The sequence below is a fragment of the Lutra lutra genome, chromosome 8 (assembly GCF_902655055.1).
Source record: "Lutra lutra chromosome 8, mLutLut1.2, whole genome shotgun sequence".
Lineage (NCBI taxonomy): Eukaryota > Metazoa > Chordata > Mammalia > Carnivora > Mustelidae > Lutra > Lutra lutra.
Window position 1 is genome coordinate 118390787 of NC_062285.1, and position 20812 is coordinate 118411598.

Here is a 20812-nt window from a genome sequence, read left to right on the forward strand (position 1 = left end):
GTTCCTTCCCTCACGATGGCCTTGACACCCCTGGAAGAAGCCCCTCTGCTCAGTTACACTGAAAAAGAAAGAAAATGGGCCATGGCTCAGGGGCCACCCTGACTAAAAAGGGATGGTAAGTGATGCCAGATGGGTGTGTCTTCGTTCCAACAGCAATAGGAGGGCATCTAGTGAAGGAGTACCACCAACTCACTCATCTAGGAAAAACTGCAGTAGGGGCCCTCCTCAAGAAGCACTACAACATCAGTGAGCTGCCGGCACTATGCCGAGCAACGAGTGAACAGTGCATAACGTGTGCTATGAGTAATGCTCGATCTGCACCACGGCCCCCCCTGGGGTCCAGAGAATAGGAGCAACCCCCTCTGAAGATCTAGAAATAGAATTCACAGACATGCAGCCCAGCGAGGGGTACAAATATCTCCTAGTGACAGTGTGCACATACTCTGGTTGCACTGAGGCCTTTCCGACCGGGATGGAACAGAGCCGGGAAGTAACCAGAGTCCTCCTGCGAGAGACTGTGCCCCGGTTCGGTCTGCTATTAACAATCGACAGTGACAATGGACCCTCATTTGCAGCAGATATTGTACAGACCTTAACCAAATCTCTCTACATCACCTGGAAGCTCCACATGGCCTACTGGCCTCAAAGCTCAGGGAAAGTAGAATGGATGAATCGCACCCTCAAGGGAACCTTAGCAAAGTTCGGCCAGGTTACTAACTTTCCATGGCCAGATCTGCTACCCCAGCCCTCCTAGGCACTTGCTGCACGCCTGGAGCAGTAGGCTTCTCCCCTTCCGAACTGGTGTATGGACAGCCTCCCCCGTGCCTAGAAGCCTTTCAGGGAACCTACATCAGATTGGAGGTAAGGAAATAGGGGAAAAGCTTCAGGCACTGGGGCCCATCCTAAATAAGCTACAGAAATATAGCACCAAAAGGGCTCCAATTTCCTTAGGGTCTCAGGTACACTCATTCCAAACAGGAGACTCAGTTTGGGTCAAAGATTGGACAAAGGACACCCTCAAACCACAGTGGACAAGGCCCCACACTGTTGTTCTAATCACCCCTATTGTCCTCAAGGTCTCGGGTGTCACCCCGTTGGTCCACCACTCCAGAGTAAAGAAGTCTCACCAGTCAGAAGAGGAATCACATCAGCAGAAAACTCAACCAGACCCTATGGACCCACTCTGGCTCCACCTTCAGCAAGACCTCACTGACTGATGGACATCGGTTCACCATGGTCCCTGCCTATCATCGGCACAATATCCCTCAGGAGTCAGGACTTTAAGTCCATAGAAAACACTTACCAGGCAAGCCACTGCCCAGATATTAACCTCACAGGGCTATCAGTCCATAGTAGATGATAATGATAACCTGTAAACTAGGTGTTTAAAGGGTCATCAAAGGGGGGAATGATAAGGGAAAATGTGTGTTCTAAAATGGCCTACTGAGTCAGCAAAGGAGTCCTAGCCCCTGCCCCAGGGTTCTTCTGGGTTCTTCTCCCTAACCTAGTCCCACACATGCCAAAAGTACCAAGTATGCAGAAATAGAAGGGCATAAATTACCCCTCTGTCTGTGCTCGGGGCTCAGACCTTTGGAGATCATTCTCCTCTGAGCCTGCCGGTGTTAAACAAACCTCCAATCCTCCAAGGTCTCCGAGTGCCACTTGGTTCTTCTGCGAGGATCCAGTCCAGGTTCCGCAACAAAATACAACCAAAATCTAGTGTATGGCTCTGGTCTATTCTCCTGTCTGATCATATTCACTTTTTTGTTGTTGCTGTTTTTCTTTTATTTTTTTTTCCCCTTCTCGTCTCCCTTTTTTCCTTTTTTGTTTTGTTTTGTTAAAGTCTTTTTAAATTTTCATCTTAACATTCTATCATTCCAATGTATTTAATTTTTGTATATATATGTTTTTCTTTCCTATTTTGAGATGTAGTTTCTTCTAGCAAACCGACCATATAACACTCATGAGATAGTGTATTGCTCTGTTCTGTTCACCTGTTTATATCCCTTCCTTTGCTTTTGTTGTTTTTTTTTCCTTTATTGCTCTTTCTTGTCTTTTAATTTCCATTTTTACAGTTACAGTCTATCCTTCATTACATTTAAATTTTATTTTTGTACATATGTAAGTTTTTCTTTAAAATTATGAGATCTAGTTTCCTAAAAAAGAGACCAAAATACACACAGAATCCAGTATACTGCTCTATTATGCTCATCTTTCTGATTATAATCTCTTCCCCAGCCCCCTCACCCCCTAGTTTTGGGTCTCATCTGATTTGTTGAGAACACATTTCTCTGGGTTAGTTGTTGCCATTTTAGTATTTTGTCCTCTCGTTCATCTATTCTTCTCTGGACAGAATAACAAGAGAGAAAAACTCACCTCAAAAAAGGGAACAAAAGGGTGCCTGGGTAGCTCATTAAGTTAAGTATCTCCCTTCGGCTCAGGTCATGATCCCAGGTTCCTGGGATCAAGCCCCGTGTCAGGCTCCTTGCCTGAAGGGGAGACTGCTTCTCGCCCTCTCCCTCTGCCTGCAGCTCCCCCTGCTTGTGCTCTGCCAAGTAAATAAATTAAAAAATAAAAAAGAAAGAGAACAAGAGGTAATACTGACTAGCAGAGACCTACTCAGTATGGACGTTATATAAAATGTTGGAACTAGAGTTCAGAATAATGATTATATGGGCATGTGGATGGCTCAGTCAGTTGGGCGTCTGCCCTCAGCTCAGGTCATGATCCCAGGGTCCTGGGATTGAGCCCCACATTGGGCTCTCTGCTCAGAGGGGAACCTGCTTCTCCTTCTGCCTGCTGCTCTATCTACTTGTGCTCCCTCCCTCTCTATCAAATAAATAAATAAAATCTTAAAAAAAGAATAATGATTATAAAGAAACTAACTGGGCTTGAAAAGAGCATATAAGACACTAGAGAATCCCTTTCTGGAGAAATAAAAGAACTAAATCTAACAAAGTCGGAATTAAAAAAAGGGTACTAATGAGCTTCAATAAAAAATGGAGGCTCTAACTGCTAGAATAAATGAGGCAGAAGAGAGAATTAGTGATACAGAAGACTAAATGATAGAGAATAAAGAAGCAGAGAAAAAGAGAGATAAACAACTACTGGATCACGAGGGAAGAACTCGAGAGATAAGTAATACCATAAAATTAAACAATGTTAGAATAATTGGGATCCCAGAAGAAAAGGAAAGAGAGGGGGGCAGAAAGTATATTGGAGCAAATTATAGGGGAGAACTTCCCTAATCTGGAGAAGGGAACAGGCATCAAAGTCCAGGAGGCACACAGAATCCTCCTCAAAAATCAGTAAAAACAGGTCAACACCCCAACATATAATAGTGAAACTTACAAATCTCAGAGACAAAGAGAAAATCCTGAAAGCAGCTAGGGACAAGAAGTCAGTAACCTACAAGGAGAGAAACATTAGATTGGTAGAAGACCAATCCACAGAAACCTGGCAGGCCAAAGAGGAATGGCATAATATATTCAGTATGCTAAATGGAAAAAATATGCAGTCAAGAATACTATATACAGCTAGGATGTCATTCAAAATAGGATAAAAAGCTTGCAGGACAAACACAAACTTAAAGAATTTGTGATCACCAAAACAGCCCTACAAGAAATATTAAAAGGGATCCTCTATGCAAAGAGAGAGCCCATAAGTAACATAGACCAGAAAGGAACATAGACTAGATCAATGAAACTAGGAGCTGGTTCTTTGAAAGAGTTAATAAGACCAATAAAACCCTGGCCAGACTTACCAAAAAGAAAAGAGAAAGGACCCAAACAAATAAAATCATGAATGAAAGAGGAGAGATCCCAACTAATGCTGAAGAAATCCAAACAACTATAAGAATATATTATAAGCAACTATATGCCAACAAATTAAGCAATCTGGGAGAAATGGATACATTCCTAGAAACATAAAAAATACCAAAACTGAACCAGGAAGAAACAGAAAACTGCAGAGACCCAAAACCAGCAATGAAATTGAAGCAGAAACCAAAAATCTCCCAACAAACAAGAGCCCAGGCCCAGATGGCTTCCCAGAGGAATTCTACCAAACTATTTTTTTAATTAATTTATTTTTTTAAAGATTTTATTTATTTATTTATTTGACAGACACAAGGTCACAAGGACACAAGGTCACAGAGAGAGAGGGAGAAGCCGGCTCTCAACTGAGCAGAGAACCCAATGTGGGGCTCGATCCCAGGACCCTGAGATCACGACCTGAGCCGAAGGCAGAGGCTTTAACCCACTGCACCACCCAGGCGCCCCTCTATCAAACTTTTAAAGAAGAATACCTATTCTTCTGAAGCTGTTTCAAAAAACAGAAATGGAAGGAAAACTTCCAAACTCTTTATATGAAGCCAGCATTACCTTGATCCCAAAACCAGACAAAGATCCCACAAAAAGGAGAATTACAAACCAATATCCCTGATGAACATGGATGCAAAAATTCTCATCAAAATAGTAGCCAATAGAATCCAAGAGTACATTAAAAGGATCATTCACCAAAACCAAGTGGGATTTATTTCTGGGCCACAAGGGTTGGCTCAACATCTGTAAATCAATCATAGTGATACACTGCATAAATCAAAGGACAAGAACTATATGATCCCCTCAACAGATACAGAAAAAACATCTGACAAAGTACAGCATCCTTTATTGATTAAAATTCTTCACAATGTAGGGACAGAGGAAACATACCTCAGTATCATAAAGCCATATATGAAAAACCCACAGTGAATATCATTCTCAATGGGGAAAAACTGAGAGCTTTTCCCCTACAGTCAGGACCACAGCAGGGATGTCCACTCTCACCACTGCTGTTCAAGACAGTACTAGAAACCATAGCCTCAGCAATCAGACAACAAAAAGAGATAAAAGGCATCTAAATTGGCAAAGAGGAAGTCAAACTCTCACTCTTTGCAGATAACATGATACTCTATGTGAAAACCCAAAAGACTCCACCCCAAAATTGCTAGAACTCATACAGTAATTCAGCAAAGTGGCAGAATATAAAATCAATGCACAGAAATCAGTAGCTGTTACTAACAATGAGACAGAAGAGAGAGAAATTAAGGAGTCTATCCCATTTACAATTGCACCAAAACCCATAAGAATAAACTTAACCAAAGTGGCAAAGGATCTGTATTCAGAAAACTACAGAACACTCATGAAAGAAACTGAGGAAAATACAAAGAAATGGGAAAACCTTATATGCTCCTGGAACATATACTGTTTAATGAACAGAACAAATACTGCTAAAATGTCTATGCTATCTAGAGCAATCTATACATTCAATGCAACCCCTATCAAAATACCATCAACTTTTTTCACAGAGTTGGAATAATCCTAAAATTTGTATGGAACCAGAGAAGATCCCAAATAGCCAGAGGGATGCTGAAAAAGAAAGCCAAAACTGGTGGCATCACAATGCCGACTTCAAGCTCTACTACAAAGCTGTCATCATCAAGATCAAGACAGTATGGTACTGGCACAAAAACAGACACACAGATCAATGGAACAGAATAGAGAACCCAGAAATGGACCCTCCACTCCATGGGCAACTAATCTTCGACAAAGTAGGAAAGAATGTCCAATGGAAAAAAGACAGTCTCTTCAACAAATGGTGTTGGGAAAATGGGACAGCCACATGCAGAAAAATGAAACTGGACCATTTCCTTTCACCATACACAAAAATAGATTCAAAATGGATGAAAGACCTAAATGTGAGACAGAAACCCATCAAAATCCTAGAGAACATAGGCAGCAAACTCTTAGACCTTGGCTGCAGCAACTTCTTGCTGGACATGTCTCCAAGGCAAGGGAAACAAAGGCAAATATGAACTATCAGGACTTTATCAAGATAAAAAGCTTTTGCACAGCAAAGGAAACAGACAACAAAACCAAAAGACAACTGACAGAATGGGAGAATATATTTGCAAATGACAGATCAGATAAAGGGCTAGTATTCAAAATCATTAAAGAACTTATCAAACTCAACACCCAAAGTACAAATAATCCAGTCAAGAAATGCGCAGAAGACATGAACAGACATTTCTCCGTAGAAGACATATAAACAGCCAAGACAGGGAAAAATACTCCACATCACTCCGCATCAGGGAAATACAAATCAAAACCACAATGAGAAACCACCTCACACCGGTCAGAATGGCAAAAATTAACAAGTGAAAAAACGACAGTTGCTGGCAAGGATGCAGAGAAAGGGGAACCCTCCTACACTGCTGGGGAGAATGCAAGCTGGTATAGCCACTCTGGAAAACAGTATGGAGGTTCCTCAAAAAGTTGGAAACAGAGCTATCCTCTGACCCAGCAATTGTCCTACTGGGTATTTACCCGAAAGATACAAATGTAGTGATCTGAAGGGGCATGTGCACCCAATGTTTATAGCAGCAATGTCCACAATAGCCAAACTATGGAAAAAGCCAAAATGTTCATCAACAGATGAATGGATAAAGAAGATGTGGTACACACACACACACACACACACACACACAATGGGATATCAGTCAGCCATCAAAAAATGAAAACTTGCCATTTGCAATGACGTGGATGAAACTAAAGAGTATTATGCTAAGTGAAATAAGTCAATCAGAGAAAGACAATTATACTACGATCTCACTCATATGTGGAATTTAAAAAAACAAAACAGAGGAGCATAGGAGAAGAGAGGAAAAAATAAAACAACATGAAACCGGAGAGGGAGACAAACCATATGAGACTCTTGATCATAGGAAACAAACTGAGGGTTGCTGGAGGGGAGGGTGGATGGAGGGATGGGGGAACTGGGTGATGGACATTAAGGAGGGCATGGATATAATGAGCACTGTTTATTATATAAAACTGATGAATCACAGAACTGTACCTCTGAAACCAATTAATACATTAAATGTTAATTGAATTTTAATTAAAAATGTATAAACACTGAAAAAAGAAAAAAGTGAATATATAAACAAATTGAGGTATATCCATAAAAATGGAACACTACTGAATAAACGTGAATTTCTCACCATAAATGAATCTCAAAATAACTATGCCAAGTGAAAGAAATCTAAACAAAAAGAGTACCTGTTATATGATTTTACCTATACAAAATGCAAACCAGTCAAAATGCCAGAAATGAGATGAATGGTTGCCTGGAAATGGAAGACAGTAAGCAGCTGGAGAGGGTAGGAGCAAAAGGGAATGATCACAAAGGGGCATAAGAAAACTTCTACAGGTGATGGATATATTTAATATCTTGACTATGGTGATAGTCTCACAGTGTATACATACATCAAAACTTAATTTTAAAAATGTACAATTTGTTATTTATTATATTCATATTCAATAAAGCTGTTTTTAAAAATAAACATTGTAAATTACAGGAAAAAAAAAAACTTTCCTAAAAGTGAATTTTAGGTCCCAATGTCACAGTAAAGTTTTTCTTAAAAAAAAAAAAAAAAAAAAAAAAAGTTATGGAAGGGTGCTTAATAACATCAGGAAATGTTTGTTACAGAAGTAGAAAATGCAGGGGTGCCTAAGTGGTTCAGTCAGTTAAGTGTCTGACTCTTGACTTCAGCTCACATCTTGGATCTCAGGGTCATGAGTTCAAGCCCCATGCTGGATTCTATGTTGGGCATGAAGCCTACTAAAACAAACACAGACTACAAAATACTCCATTATATAATCCTTATTTTATAAAAAGCCTATTTAAATGCCTATATATGCATAGAAAAAAAAACACAAGATAAGCACTAAAATATTATATATGGAAGACAGGTGTGATTTTATCATTTGTTTGTACATTTCCTGTACATTTCTTATTTTACAACAAATACAAACTATATTTAAAACCACAGGAAAAATGTCAAGCCCACCTGAAGACCAAAGGAGGAGGTAAAAGGGTTCCTTCTGTCCTCTGCACATCAGAAAACAGTGACCAAATACAAAAGAAAATGAGACTGAAGTTAAGACTGGGGGCGCCTGGGTGGCTCAGTGGGTTAAGCCTCTGCCTTCGGCTCAGGTCATGATCTCAGGGTTCTGGGATCGAGCCCCACATCGGGCTCTCTGCTCGGCAGGGAACCTGCTTCCTCCTCTCTCTCTCTCTGCTTGTCTCTCTGCCTACTTGTGATCTCTGTCAAATAAATAAAATCTTTAAAAAAAAAAAAAAAGACTGAAGTTAAAGCCTCCACTTCAAGAAATAAACCAGAAGTCCTCAAATTCCATTCCTTTTCACACAAGTTTATGCAATACTCAAAAACATATTCAACAAAAACAACTGGTTGTTGTTGGCCCCAAATCCATACTCTACAGAATTACCATCTATGACATCACTTAAAGGCCTTATCAATGTAATCCAGTTTTATCTAAAACAGCACTATTCAGTTATTTAAGCATCTGCCTTCTGCTCAGGTCATGATCCCAGGCTCCTGGGATAGAGTCCAGCATTGGGCTCCTTGCTCAGCAGGGAGCCTGCTTCTCCTCCTGCTGTGTGTGTGTGTGTGTGTGTGTGTGTCTGACAAATAAATAAAAGAAAAAAATCTTGAAAAAATAAAATAAAACAGCAGTATTCAAACAATTTTAGCAAATGATCTTTTTCAAAATTAAATCTTATAGAACTGCGATATTTAAAAGACTCATTTTATTCATGCATATTAAAAATAAAAATTTTAATTCAGAGTATTTTATATTAAAGATATATGTCAGATCTTTATTTCCATTTTAGCTAATATGCTGGAGGTCTCTAAAGTTTTTAAATACAGTTTACAGCCCATTTGGATATATTTACCTTTTATTGTGACTTAAAATAGTTGAAGATATAGGTAAACAACATTCAAAACAAAATTTGGCAGAATCCTAAAGTATATCCCACTCAACAGTTTTGCAAAATTCATCAATAATGATTATTTCAAGCTTATTAACATAGTATACAAAAGCTTTCACAATCTAAGCCCTCTTTACCCTTCCATTCTCATCTCTCACAACTCTATGATATATACTTACACCCTAATAAAACTAAACTGCTTGTAGGTCACTGAACTCACATTTGCTCACCTCATATTGATCCCTCTGCCTAGAATGCAATCTCCTAATCTCACCTTTCACTCATTTTTAATATTCAACTCAGTCACTACTTCCTTCTGAAAGTCTTTTCTAGATGTTTCCCTTATTTTCTTCTAATCCATTCCGAGTTAACAGTCATTGTGAGGTCTTCCATAATGCCATGTATTTATCCGTATCAATTTATTTACTTCACTATATTCTAATCAGTCATTTGTATTCCGATCTCCTACACTAGGCTAAACCCTCCTTAAGAGCAAAGATTACGTCTTAGTCATCTTAATACCCCCAAACCTTACATAATAGCTGGTACATGTCAGGTAGTCAATAAACACATGTTGAATGAGTATTAAGCAATTTCTTCCATTTAAGAAAAGGGCAGTAAAAGCAAGAAATTGCACAGGTCTTGGGATTCCACAACCCCAAAAGCTTTATAATTTGATGCCTAAGGAAAATCATGGAATTTAACTCAACAAGTACATTTGGAGTAACTAATAAATGCCTAATATTGTGCAAAGGATTAATGAGTGATATAAAGGAAGTATGGGTCAGGGTGCCAGGATGGCTCAGTCAGTTGAGTGTCTGCCTTTGGCTTGGGTCATGATCTCCAGGTCCTAGGATTAAGTCCCACAAGCGGGCTTCCTGCTCAGCAGGGAGTCTGTTTCTCCCTCTCCCTTTGCCTCTCCCCCCCCACTCATGCTCCTTCTCTCTCTCAAATAAAAATTCCCAAAAAAAAAAAAAAAAAAAAAAAAAAAAAAAAAAAGCAGTATAGGTCAAGTTTCATCCTCCAGAGAGAAAAGTTCCATACAGAATCATGAAAACCGACCTCCTGGGGCACCTGGGTGGCTCAGTCAGTTAAGTGTCCCACCTGTGGTTTTGGCTCAGGTTATGATCTCGGGGTCAAAAGCTCACCCTGGAGTTGGGCTCTGTGCTCAGCAGGCAGGCAGCTTGAGATTCTCTCTCTCCCGGTTCCCGCTGCCCCTCCCCCACTCACATTTACTCACACTCTCCCTCCTTCTCCTCTTTCTCTAGAATAAATAAATCTTTAAAAAAAAAAAAAAAAAAAAAAAAACAGATCTCCTGCTTCCAGCATGAGAGAATGAGCAGGCTGATAAATCCTCTTCACAAAAGAGTCAAACAACAACCATTTCAGTGATGTGGAATTCAATCAAAGGCATTCAACAAACTGAAAAGTGTTTACTCACGAAACAACTGGGTAGGACATGAGTCTACAGCAGTCTTACCTTTGGCTACTCCCATCTGTCAGTGTAGGAGTTTTACAAGTGTAAGGCAAACTGGGAAGAGCAGGTTCACCACTACTGAAGGGTAATCTATTGATCTAATGCACCATGAGTTAAAGTGGAGATTTCTGTGGTCACCTAACTGTGAGAGCCAGTGGCACCTTTAGCCTGAGGCTGTAGGACTCTATGTGGCAAGCAACAAACTAGCAGGCTAGCTGGGGATTTTACAGGAATTCTGGAGGCTGAGACAGCTGGGGGGCAGGGGGCATGGGAGACTCAATAAAATATTAACTAGTGCAAGTTACACAAGACTGTGTACTGGAGATTGAAGCAGGTCCATGCCACTCACACATCCTTGGCCAACAAAGCTATACATATGGCAAGAGAGGCTGGTGCAAAGTAAAAGCCAGGGCAAACCTGAAAATGATTGGTGTCTGAATGCACTCCGTTACCCTCATTTAGATCTGTCAGCAGTACTAGCCATATTAGTATTAAGCATTCGCTGTAATAGTCAAACTGTCTGAACACAACTTCTGACCAATCCTTGAACACTGAGGTATGCAGACACAGAAAGCCAGGTTTAAAAAAATAAATAAAACCAGCAGACATCAAGAACGACATAAAGTAGGGGCACCTGGGTGGCTCAGTCAGTTAAGCGTCTGCCTTCAGCTCACTTCATGATCCCAGAGTCCTGGATCAAGCCCTGCACCGGGCTCCCTGCTCAGTGGGGAAACTGCTTCTCCCTTTCCCTCTGCGTCCAAATTCTTCAGAATAAATTCAACGAAATTCAATGAAAGTGCAAGAATTATATATTGCAAACTAAAAAAAATTGAGAGAAATTAAAAACCTAAATAGAGAGACATCACATATTCATGAATTGGAAGACTCTTAAGTTAGCTATTTTTCCCACACTGATCTATGGATTCAATGCAAATCTTATCAAATCACAACAGATGTTTTTTGTAGAAACTGACAAGTGGGTCCTAAATTCTGTATGTAAACGGAAAGAATCTGGAATTACTTTTGAAAAGTTGGAAAGATTTACACTACCTATTTTGGGTTTTTTTCTTTGAATTTTTATTTGTATTTATTTTTCTTAAGTAAATGTGGGGCTCAAACTCACAACCCCAAGATCAAGAGTCGCATGTTCCACTGAGCCAGCCAGACACCCTAAACTACCCATTTTGAAACTTACTATAACACTACAGTTATCAAGGCAGTGTGGTCCTGGAGTAAAGATAGGAATCTAGATGAATAGAACAGGATTGAGACTATAAATAAACCCTTATGATATAAGCAACTGATTTTTTTAATACAGATGCCAATATAATTCAAGGGAAAAAGAACAGCCTTTTTAATAATGGTAGGGCAATTTGATGTCCAGTTGGCATAAAAAAAAAAAATTTTAAAAACTTTAGGGTGCCTGGGTGACTCAATCAGTTAAGCATCTGCCTTCAGCTCAGGTCATAATCCCGGGGTCCTGGGATTGAGCCCCAGGTAGGGCCCCCTGCTCAGTGAGGAATCTGCTGCTTCTCCATCTGCTCCTTCCCCCACTTGTGCGCATGGATGCATGCACACCTGTTCTCCCTCTCAAATACATAAAATCTTTAAAAAAAAAAAATGTTTAAAACTTAGACCATACACAAATGTTAATTCAATATGGATCCTAGATCTAAATGAAGGAGCTAAAAGTAAACAGAGGAGAAAATCTTTATGATCTTGGATCAGGCAAAAAGTTCTTTAAACACATCATCAAGATCCTAAGCTCAAAAAGGAAAAACTAATAAACTATACTTCATCAAAAACCTCTGTACTTCAAAGACACAAGTATAAGAAAAAGTAAGCCACAGACCAGGAGAAAATCTTTGCAAATATATCTCTAATAAAAGACTTTAACACAGAATATATAAAGATCTTTAACAACTCAATAATAAAACAAAAAAATGCAGGTTAAAAATGGGCAAAAGATTTGAATAGAATTCCACCAAAGACGACTTATAAAAGGCTAATAATAAGCACAGAAAATGCAACATCATTTATACTTAGGGAAATGCAAATTAAAATCACAAGTAGAGTTTTGGGAGCCCCCATCCCCATGTTGTTCAAAGGTCAACCATAGATTCTTTCTCTATATTATGATGCTAACCAAAGACTTGACCTATCACCATTTGCAAGTTCAGATCTCTGTAGAGAGTATCTTCGTATAGATGGTTTACATTTATAGTGCTACACAATGTTTCTTGACCAATAATTTTCATTTAATCAAAAAACTAAAGGTGATAAGCATTCCTCTCTTGGCTTCCAGGATTCTACCTTTTCCTGGTTTTCCTCCATACTCTCTCTCTCCACCTACCCATTACATGTGATGTTCACCAGCCCTCTTCTGATTCCACACACTCTCCTTAGCAATCCCATCTACACCCAGGATCTGAATTACCAGTATTGCTGATGACTTCTGACTCTCTCTCTCCAATTCAGAGAAACTTCTCCCCAGTTTTACTTGATTCGTTAACTCCCTCCTGGCTAGGTAAAAATACTTCTCTGTATACACTCAGATTACACTTACATAATTATAATCTGACATTTCCTTAATTATAATGTATTCTCTCTGCACTTCTAGGTCAGGTGTCCTTCCAACATGCCACCAATTACACTCTCATTTATCTTTATAGCACCTCCGATTTATATTACAAATAACTACATATAAATTTTAAATAACCATTCATTTTCTCCCACCAGGCACTGCTTGAGACTTGGCACTATGTCTTATTAACAATCTTCCCAGTACCTAGTATAGTGCAAGACCCATGACAGGCACTCAAAGACTGACTAAACCAATAAACAGAAGAAACTAAATGTGCTTTAAATTGTAAACATATAGGGCACTTGGATAGCGCATTTGGTCAAGTGTCCGACTCTTGGTTTTGGCTCAGGTTGTGATCTCAGGGTCATGAGACTGAGCCCCATGTTGGACTCTGCACTCAGCACGGAGTCTACTTAAGGCTCTCTTTCCCTCACCCTCTGCCACTTCTCCCCCACGTACACATGCACTTGCACTCTCCAAAATAAACCTTTAAAAAATTATGAAAAATAAATTGTAAACACACTACCTCTGAAAAAAAACTTTCAGTAATTTATTTTTTCTAAAGAGAAAACAGGCCAAAAATGGTTAAGTGACTAATTCAGTCAAGTCTTCATCTCCTGAATCTTCCCCCAAAATCATAATGCCTATTAGTTCATGCTTACTGATCTAAGCTTCCCATTAACCTCCAAAAGTAACATAAAAATATTATTTGGAGAAGAACCATTTCAAATGCATCCACCCCAGCTTTTGCTGGCTTTGTTGGCTGTAGGTAACTCAGATATTAATTATTACTTAATAGTTGTTCTGTTCAATATAGACTAATCTTTAATTTAACCAGTCTTTTCACATATCCTTCATATATAATTCAATATATATCATACATCTGTATGTGAAAAATAATGTGCAAGTTACAATTTGTCAGCACTCCAAAAATATCTAATTATGTTGTATGCTCTTTAAGTTTAACAATAAATCAAGTGTGAACCAAAACCTTAAACCCAAATGTGATTGAGAGGTGAAAAACATATTGAATGTGAATGCTAAAGATAAGCACTTCAACTTAGCAGGAAAATCCCTATAGTCCACTGCTAACGTTTTCAGTGGTTGCTATGTTATCCTGCAATTGTGTTACTGGGCAACAACTCAGAAGCTAGGATAGCAAGCTTACTAAAAAACAAATGACTCAAACCAGGATTTATAAAAATAACGAGACTCTACTTTTTTATACCTTTAAATGAAACAATTCCTGTCATAAGCATCAGACATAGGATTTACAGCAAGACTACAAAAATTACCCAGAATTTATTTAAAGACATATTTCGGGAGTGACAGGCACATTCCAAAATGAAATGGATAGGTTTAGGTTCCTCCCATCTCTATGAATCTTAATGCAAAAGAAATTTAAAGTTATAATATACAGAAAACAAGTAACTGGGCACATCCTGCTTTCTTAATTTCTTTACTGAGATTACATCTCAGTTAAACTTAAAAAAAAAAAGCTGGACTAGCTAGACTATACAACCTGTGATCTCTCCATGACCCACAGAGGCAGCCTCAATGGAAAAACATAAAAATTAAGATAACTGTTACTTTATGAGGGCCAAATAAAAGTACTGACATAATTCATAAATAAGACTTGACCTGGAAAAAAGTAAAATGGAATAGGGTAAAATGGAGAGATAGGGAGAAAGGGATTATATAAGGGAGGTAGAGGGAGGAGAGAGTTGGGGAAATGTATTTAAAATCAAGATTCTACTAAGGAAGAACCAGGAAACTAACCAAACTCCCCAAGTCCACTTGAGAGTAGTGCCAGCATTCCTGAGGGAGTTCTTACTGCTGATATCGTCATGGGAAATTCTCAAATATCACACTTTCTAGGAATAGAATCTTTCCTTCCAATTCCCATGAATTCACACTCTTTAATTCCCTTTCTTGTGGTTTACAGTTGCCCTTCCTCTCTCAGCTACTCTCTCAAAGACTGTCTTTTACTTCTACTACACTATAAAAAGGGGGGGAGGGGAGTACAAATGCACATTCCTCATCTCTAAGAAACATTTATTCAGCAACTTCTATTTGGAAGATACTAAGGATACACCTCAGTGAGATCTGGTATCCTGCCCTTAAGGAGCTTACAATCTAATTAGGAAGGTGAGGCATATACCAAAATGATAAAATGCAATACAAAGTATCAAATGAGAATGGCTAATAAAAACATCCTATAGAGGGCGCCTGGGTGGCTCAGTGGGTTAAGCCACTGCCTTTGGCTCAGGTCACGATCTCAGGGTCCTGGGATCGAGTGCCGCATGGGGCTCTCTCCTCAGCAGGGAGCCTGCTTCCTCCTCTCTCTCTCTGCTTGCCTCTCTGCCTGCTTGTGATCTCTCTCTGTCAAATAAATAAACAAAAAATCTTTAAAAAAAAAAAAACATCCTATAGAATTTCAGAGAAGAAAGAGTTCAGAACGTGTTACCCTAAAATATGCCACTTTGGTGTATTATTTTGAGTTAAAAAAACTTAACAAACAGCAAATGCAAGAGGGGCACTCTGACCCTCCTTTTTCTTCCTGAAAATAGAAAATAAAAATCCCAGAAGAAAAAAACTGTACCAGAAATGAAGAAGACATTCTTATCACCAGCGTTAGGGAATCAAACCCAAGAAATATGTATAAACAAGCCTTATTAAACTAATCTTTATCTTCCTAGTCACTTCCCCACAATTCATGACTCCACACAAAACCCTTTGTCTTTTTTACACAAATTTATTGTTTCTTTATCTAAAAGATATAAAAGCTTTCTGCTCAGGGCACCTAGGTGGCTCAGTGGGTTAAGCCTCTGCCTTCAGCTCAGGTCATGATCTCAGGGTCCTGGGATCTAGCCCTGCAGCCCTACATCAGGGCTCTCTGCTCAGCAGGGAGCCTGCCCCCGCCCCCGCCCCACCCCGCTCTCTGCCTACTTGTGTTCTCTCTCTCAAATAAATAAATAAAATCTTTAAGAAAAAAAAAAAAGCTTTCTGCTCTGGTTGCTTCAAGTCTTCCTTCTCCTGTGAAGGCCCCCAAGTACATGTAAAAATTTTTTTAAACTTGTATGCTTTCCTCTGTTAATCTGTTTTATGTCAATTTAACTCTTGGGCCAGCTAGAGACTCTAAGAGTAGAGAACTTTTCCTCCCCGGCAGAGATTACAGTGGAGTTGAACTTCATAGAAAAGGAACAAATCAGGTTTTAGGAAAGAAGGGAAGAAATCAGGACAGTAGGCAGAATGACATAAAGGCTTGGAAGAAAGGGAGAAAGCACATAGGAGTTTTAGAGGATAGTGAGGAAATCATTCTGGACACACAGTTTTTCTATGAAGAACATGAACATGAAATGGCAGACTGAGAGGAAATTTTGAAGAGTTCAGATTAAGAAATATGAACTTTAGTTGGTAGAAAAAAGTACTTCAGGAAATTTTTTACAAATGTACATACACACATGCCCTAAAAGTACACACAGATTAGACAATTTGACAAAAATCACTGAATACATTATGTATGACAAAATTAAAATAAAATTCAATTACTTTAGACAGATAGTACCTAGAAAACACACAAAGAATTCTGACAATTAACTACTCTTTCCATTAAGATTTCATTCTTCTAAACTTCTTGAATTAGAACTTCCATGTTACAAAATACTGACTTCTGATTACTAAGAATTTTATTATACAACATTGAGTCATTCTTGATTTTTCTTCTCAGCTTGTCTTGCCCAACTCTTGAATATTTCATTACTTCAACATCAGCATATGGAAAAGAAAAAGGGGGAGGAAACTATAATGAAGTCAACAGATTTTTGCAATGTAGTAAGACATGCAACTTCAAGTTCCAATTCCCATTATCAATAGTTTGATTTCAAAGAAGTCATTCAGTCTCATAGAGTCTCAAATGTTCTCACTTCCTTTCTTACATACCTGAAAGTTTATAGAACTCAAAAAAATCATGAAAAAGTGCTCCGAAAACTACTGTCATACAGTCATGCAAATTATATCAATAAGGGTTCAATGAGCGGAGAAAGAGTAAGGTTATTGGCTTGACCAAGGCTTAAAAGCCACTTGTAGATTGTGTTTCAATCTCCCAACACACTATGCCCTAAATTGGTATTATCTTATTATTTGAAAAATTGCTGAATATAGCCTGCACACTTCATCTGGTTAGAAAATATTCAAAAGAAAGAATACCGGACATACACTGTCCTATATAACCAAAGGGTAACTCAAAGCCACTTGCCACTCTGAAGAGTCCGGTATGACACGGATATTCAAAACATTTCTAGTAATTCCACACAAAATGATTTTGAAATCAAAATTCAGTACAGAAGGTGCATATGAACTAAAACCACCTACAGGCTAAACCCATGAATTTACAAATTCTGAATCCGGTTAATTGTAGGATAGTTACATTTAATTATATTCTAGTTGAATATTGGACTTGTTTATGGAGACGTTGCTTGGTAACAGAAACACTCCTTTAACAACCTACTCAGTTTTAGATCTCAAGTATTCTCTGCTCATAGTCTAAACACTATCAACTGTAACATATATAAGAAATTAAGAACAAGTTTCTTGCCACCCTAGACATCTCCGAGATTTCACTGAAACAGCTTCACAATGACAACTAATGTAACTGTAACAAGGCTTTAAAAATACTTGGCAGTGGGCATTTTTAAGAGTTAAGTGCCCATTTATTACGGTCAAAAGCTGGTAAGGATTTATCGAAATGTCCATTTAAGCCAGGCATTCATTTACTCAGTCTAGACATTATCTCTGGAATTAAAATTGTCTGCGGGGTCTTGGAAAACGGTAGCATAGTTTTTTCATCACAAATTAAACTGGTGGTACCACACGTTCAGCCACTTAACTAGCTACACAAGCACCGCCCTAGAGTGCATCAAAAAAACACCAAAAAGGGGCGCCTGGCTGGCTCAGTTCCAAGAGCACGCGACTCTCAATCTCCGGGTGGTGAGTTCGAGTCCCGCACTGGGTGTAGAGGTTACTTACATACATACATAAACTTAAAAAACAAAGAAGAATTAGAAGAAGAAGAAAAGAAAAAAGAAAACCTCCATAAGAAGTTTCACGTGCACTTAACTCGCCACAGAACATGTCTCAGAGCCTCCATTTCTAACACCCGCTCCAATTACTTTACAGGAAAAGTAACAACAAAACATTCAAAGCCAAGTTGTGAAGAAAAGGGGAGCATTCCAAAAACTACAGACCAGACAGCGTCCCCACAAAAAGAGGTTACGTACCAGACTCACACACAGTCCCTGCGACTTGCGCGCGTAAAACTTAACAGCGCCCGGTGCTGTGGCCGCACTCGCCACCTGGGAACACCGGCACAGCTCCAACCACCGGCCCGCGCTCGACTCTCCTCGCCCCGGCATTGGGGCTGAGGGATGCAGTTCCACACGCGGGGTGCTGGCCCGGCGGGCAGCCGCTCGCGGCGCAGGCTGAAGAGGACGAGCAGGGAAAGGAGGGCCGAGCGCGCCCCTCGGACTCCGACTCCAGGGAAAGGTGAGGTTTCCCAGGAGAGCTCCAAGGCGGAAAGGGCGGCGGTGGAGAGAAGAGCTTCGCTCCGCCCGGGTGGACGGGCTGTCTCCGGGTAGCGAGGCAGCCCAGTAGCTGCCGACCGGCCGACACGCAACCCTCAGCCCGCCACCCGCCGCCCGTCCAGCCCAGCGGAGCGCGTAGGTCCCGCGTCCTGAGGGCGCGCGAGCCAGGAAGTCCCGCCCCTACGCCGACGTCACCGGCGCCACGGACGCCGGCCCCGGTCCGCAGCCGTTAGAGGGAGGAGACAAGCCAAGTTCGAGCGGGAGCGACGGCCAACTACGGCGGGAACGCCGGGTTGAGGCAGCGCTACGACGGAGCACCGGGGGGCACAGAGATCCCTCCAGCCGAGAGCGGGCACGTGCTTCAACCAGCCGGACTGAAGTGCGGGGTTGAGCGAGGAGCCGGTCTCCCTCGCCTCCTCGCAGCGCTAGGTTTCTAGGGGATGTCCCCCCTTTTCGCGCTTCCCTCTGCCGGCTCTTCGGACACTTTTGACTCTTTGAGGGCTCCGAGGAGGTCCTGCCTCTGCCTGCGTCCCCGATTGTGCACATTTAATGATCCTGGAGTCGCCTGCCTGCCACGTCAGCCTGGGAGCAGGAGCTCCCGAGCGGCGAGTCCGCTCAGCTTGCCTGGAGGAACCGGCCAGGTCAGGACCAGGGCCCGGGGTGAATTCTTCCCCGCCCCTCGCATCCTGCTCCGGAGTCACGGCCCACTGGGGATAACATTGTGAACTATTTATCTTGAGGTTGTAAACTAAAGTTGGAAGAGAAGGTACTAGTTTTTGAGAGCGTCGGTTCTATGCCGAAGGCTGAAATAAGGTAGTTTCAGTCTCTAAGAATATGTAGTGGAAGAAACAGGCGCTCTTCCTTTCCCACGTTTGCTCAGTATCCTGGTTTGGGGTGGCGGTTCTCCTGCATTGTAAAGCACAGCTTATTTTTACATAGGCTGTAGCCATGATTGGAAAGGCAACTGAAATAGGACCTTTTTTTTTTTTTTGGACCATCTTTTTGAAATGGGGAAAGAGGAGCCATTCCACGAGAGGATGCGCTGGCTAATGGAGTGTCAGCACATGGATTACAAAGATGTGGGATACAGTATCAGTGAACAGAACATAGAATCCAGAAACAAACTGCTGTACCTTGTACAAGTGTTTAATAATACTAGCTCACATTTGCTGAGCATTTAGGTATCAAGTACAATAGGCCTTTTTCAGGTTATATTAGTTAACACTAAACCAGGTGCAATTATTTGACTTTAGAACATTACCCAGAGCCATTACTGGTAAATGTTGAAGCCAGGAGACCTGGACTCCAGAAGTCTTCTTGGTGGTCATCAGTAAACTATATGCTATAAATCACTGCTAAGTGGGGGAAAAGATTATCTGAGAAATAACAACCAGTGGAGACAGGCCTTCTATCTCCTTTCTCAAATAAATACCAGATGAATCAAAAATTTAAAGAAATGTAAAGAATGAAGCCATGAAATCACTACAAGAAGATCAAGGAGAGTATTTGTATAATCTTGAGGTGAGAAAAGCCTTTGCTAACTATGAAATGAAAATCAGAAATCATAGCAGAAAAAATTGGATGGAGAACAGAACAGCCTTTGCTAACTATGAAACAAAAAACAAATCATAATAGAAAAAATAACATGAAGATGATAATCTTCTATACACAAGTTGTAATCTTCTATACACAAATAATGAACCAGTGGAAAATACATTTGTATCATGTGGAAAAAGAAGGAAAAATACTCCTAATATACAAAGAGCTCATAGAATATCAATTTTAAGGGGTGCCTGGGTGGTGCAGTCTGTTAAGCATCCCACTCTTGGTTTCAGCTCAGATTGTGATCTCAAGAGTTGTGAAATTGAGCCCTTCATTGGGCTCTGTGCTCAGTGCAGAGTCTGCTTAACACTCCCTCTCCCTCTTCCCTCTCCCTCTCACCCCCACATGAATGCATGTGTGCTGTCACCAATCTTTAATTTTTAAAAAGGTATCAGTTTTCAAAACACCACAAAAAAAATTACCAAAGGAGGGGTGCCTGGGTGGCTCAGTGGGTTAAAGCCTCTGCCTTTGGCTCAGGTCATGATCTCAGAGTCCTGGGATCGAGCCCCACATCAGGCTCTCTGCTCAGCAGGGAGCCTGCTTCCTCCTCTCTCTCTCTGCCTGCCTCTCTGCCTACTTGTAATCTCTGTCAAATAAATAAAATCTTTAAAAAAAATTTTTTTTAATAAATTAAAAAAAATTACCAAAGGAAATCAATAGGACATATTTAAATCAAGAAAAACAAACATCTAATTAAATGAAAAAGACATTCAACATTCCAAACAGATCCTT

The 20812-nt window shown here is 40.2% G+C and overlaps 1 protein-coding gene across 3 annotated transcripts in view; it reads right to left on the reverse strand.

The window, feature by feature from the left end:
- The window catches only part of CEP83 (centrosomal protein 83), a 131894-nt gene extending 113257 nt beyond the window's left edge, over window positions 1-18637 (reverse strand). For 2 of the 3 annotated variants that reach the window (XM_047740060.1, XM_047740062.1), the window contains exon 1: window positions 18176-18637. The gene's annotated coding sequence lies outside the window, so the exon portion shown is untranslated. Of the gene's footprint in view, window positions 1-16464; window positions 16659-18175 lie in introns of all 3 variants that reach the window. The other variant, XM_047740061.1, reaches the window with a different exon arrangement.
- Window positions 18638-20812: the final 2175 nt, after the last annotated feature.